At 44.6% G+C, this 3485-nt stretch overlaps 1 non-coding gene across 1 annotated transcript; it reads left to right on the top strand.

Moving 5' to 3' along the window:
* Nucleotides 1-1660: 1660 nt before the first annotated feature.
* Nucleotides 1661-1827, top strand: LOC122493645. The gene has a single exon (XR_006300001.1). It is a non-coding gene; the product is annotated as a U1 spliceosomal RNA (small nuclear RNA).
* Nucleotides 1828-3485: the final 1658 nt, after the last annotated feature.

Raw genomic sequence — 3485 nt, 5'->3', positions numbered from 1 at the left:
ATGGGGGCACATGTGACAAGTCGTATTTCTTTCATAATAGAGAGAAAACTTTAAAATGAGATTCTAGACTTTCATTAGTTTTTGTGCTGCCCTAATTTCTTTTTCTCCTTTGCTTTCACACCAGCTGCAGACTTTAATTAAACTGTGGCAAGTCTCCTAAACTTGGCGTGCTTTTCCAGAGAAAACAAGGGCACCTCCTCCCAGGGCAGATCTTTCCCTGAGCCTTCCAGCTTGCATTTATTTTCTCAACTGTCTGGATTCGTGGCTAGAAACCTTATGCGACCTCACATCTCATTTCTTCCTCCCTTTGCTCTCTTCCATTTAGTGGATTTCGCTAGAAGTTCCTGAGCTGTGTATTACTGCCATGACTGACTCAAAGTAGTATTTCATTGCTGTAATTATGGTAAATTACTACACCGGTTTATCATTTTGGTTCTTTATTTTAAAGCACCATTCACAGCCACAGGATAAAACCATCATATCTGTATTTATGGATTAAATTAATGCATCCCTTTATTATGGACAATGATAAAATGAAAGGTGAAAAGGAAGCATAATCTTATTAGGCTGTAGACAATGACAAATATGTGAGAGACCATCTCAGAATGCTCCTGGAACCCAGTGGCTGGGTACGTGGGGCTCTCCTTTCCACACCTGTTTTGTGATCATCAAACTGTGTAGCATAGGAAGCTGAAACTGACAGGAAGCTCAGCACTGCTTATGTGGTAAGGTTATTTAAATAAACCAGTATATTTTTTACTTTAAAAGGCCATTTTCTTTTTTAGAGAGAGAGAACAAGCAGGGGAAAGGGGCAGAGGGAGAGAGAGACAGTCCCAAGTGGGCTCCGTGCTCATTGTGGAGCCCGACACAGGGCTTGATCTCATGACCCTGGGATCATGACCTGAGCCAAAATTAGGAATTGGGTACTCAATACACTGAGCCACCCAGGCGCCCCTAAGAGACCATACTTTTCTGCAAAGCTTATTTTGCAATCTGCCTCACTGGACAAACTCCTCTCTTCCACCTTTAAATAATAGCAGACAGTTTATAGGAAAATTCTACAAAACAATGATGTAAAGATACTATCAACTGAATAAATGAGGAGGTTCAGTACCTGCACAAATGGCAGGGGGAAGGAAGGAATCTAGAAGCAAAGACTGGGAAGAAAGACATGTATGTGCCCTGTGCTCAAGAGTGGTAATCCAGGGAACTGGGGAACAGGACACTACAAGATGAGAAGAAAAGGTTTCCACACCCAAACAGGTGAGATCAGAAGGTCCAGGAGAGCAAGAAGTGAAAGAAACCTGAAACCAGTCTTGTTCTAACACCTAATCAGGATTTGCCTACATTAAAGGGCATCTTTTACCAGACAATAATCTCAAGTGATGGGGCATCAGCCTATACATCTTGGTTAGACACTGGATACAAGTAATTTAATTAATAGTCCCCAAGATTCTACCATGTGTCTGGCTCTCAACTAGGCACCATAATGGAGATATGAACAAGAGAGATACAAAGATTGTATACATGATACTAACAGTTTAATTAGAAAGAGGCACATCAACAATCTTTAAAGAGCTGATTATATTTAGAATTGTTAGAAGTGCTATTTACCAAAAAAGCACACGTGAGCACACACACACACACACACACACAGGATATACTCACCTGACAGGGGAGATGCCATGATCACAAAGGTGGTTTTCCCAGGGCAAGTCTTATACACTGCACTCCCAATGTGCTGAGCCCTGTGATTTCCCCAAATGTGGGAAACTCGACTGTATAATTTGGAGGTGGGGTGGAGGTGGGACTGAGTTCCTGCTTTCTCATGTTTTGTTCTGGCCGGAGAAAGAGAGCTTCATTTCCTGCTTTGGTGTGGGTTTTCTTTTTAAGCCTGAGCCCTTTTTGGCTCATTTTTGAAGGAAACAAATTTGTTTCAGAAGATGAAAAACAAAAACAAAATCGAACACAAGATTTTATAAAAACACATCACATGGGATGCCTAAGTGGCTCAGTTGGTTCAGTGTCTGATTCTTGATTTTGGCTCAGGCCATAATCACAGGTTCAAGCCCTGCATGGGGCTCCACAGCACAGAGCCTGCTTGGGATTCTCTCTCTTCCTCTCTCTCTGCCCCTTCCCTGTTCATGGGTGCTTTCTCCCTCCCCCATCTCAAAATAAATAAATAAAACTTCAAAAAAAAATAAAGAAAGCACATCATACATGGGGGTTGTTTTGGCTGGTCAAAAATCTCAAAGAAAACCCTCCTAAGTGAATTTTCAAACTTACTTTCAAACTTTCAAAGCCTTGAGTAAGGCTTTGCACAGTCTGTTCCCTCTGCCTGGAACTCTTCTTTTCCCTGAAGACGGCCAAGGACCTAAGGTGAGAGCAAGCCTGATAAAAGAGAATGGCAGTGAGCCTGAGGATAGTGACAGAGGAGGAAAAGGGACACAGGTAAGGGGTCAGGTGGCCCTTAGAAGAGTGTGACAAGGATTCACCGACCACATGAAGTTTGGACTTGATTTTCAGAACAGAGAAGCAACTTAAACATTTTAAGGTGAATCACATGCTTGAATTTGCAATGTAAAAAGATGCCCTCTTTGGAGAATGGTGCCTGTAAAAGAGCAGGTTTGGGACAATTTGAAGATCATCTCAGCAACTACTTTGCATCAAGAGCCTGTTATATGACAGGCAGTGCACTCTGTGTATATTAACTCTCTTAACCTTTCTCTCCATTCTGTGTGGAGAGATTCAGCGCTGGGTTCATGGGCATGCTGCAAAGGGCCCCCCACTTAGCTCAGTCAGAAAAGTGCCTAACACCCAGAAGGGCTCTGTACTGGGGGTTTAAGGCTCTGTGGTGTCTGACTTGAAATTCCTAGTAATTTGTTCATGGATTATCTAATTTAAAATTTAATGTTATTTATTTTTGAGAGAGAGAGAGAGCATGAGTTGGAGAGGAGCAGAGAGAGAGGGAGACACAGAATCCAAAGCAGGCTCCAGGCTCTGAGCTGTCAGTACAGAGCCCGACATGGGGCTCGAACCCACGAACTATGAGATCATGACCTGAGCTGAAATCGGATGCTTAAACGACTGAGCCACCCAGGCACCCCAAGTCATGGACTGTATTTTGTAAGAGGAGTTCAATGGGAAAATGGAGCATGCACAGGGGCTAAGAGCCTCAGCTCACACAAGACAGCCCCCAGGCTGTCTGCCTCACTGGGTTGGGTTGTCAGCACCTTCTCCCAGCACCCTGGGCCCCACCAGACCTACCCCACTCTTTCCAGGCCCCATGACCACTGACACTCTCCCACCGGGCAGTGACCAAGAAGTACAGGCCTGGAAAGACTTGCACCCCCCATCATCCTTTGTCCTAAGCAGAGGCCATCCCTCCTCTGGAGCGTCAGATGGAGCTCAGGCACTTGGTGGCCACTGTCCCTGCTCACTGCCTGGGGCTGGCAGCACCGCAGGGTGTTTGGCAGGCAACCTGT

Source organism: Prionailurus bengalensis, chromosome D2, assembly GCF_016509475.1.
Source record: "Prionailurus bengalensis isolate Pbe53 chromosome D2, Fcat_Pben_1.1_paternal_pri, whole genome shotgun sequence".
Taxonomy (NCBI): domain Eukaryota; kingdom Metazoa; phylum Chordata; class Mammalia; order Carnivora; family Felidae; genus Prionailurus; species Prionailurus bengalensis.
This window is presented reverse-complemented; position numbering and strand designations above follow the sequence as displayed.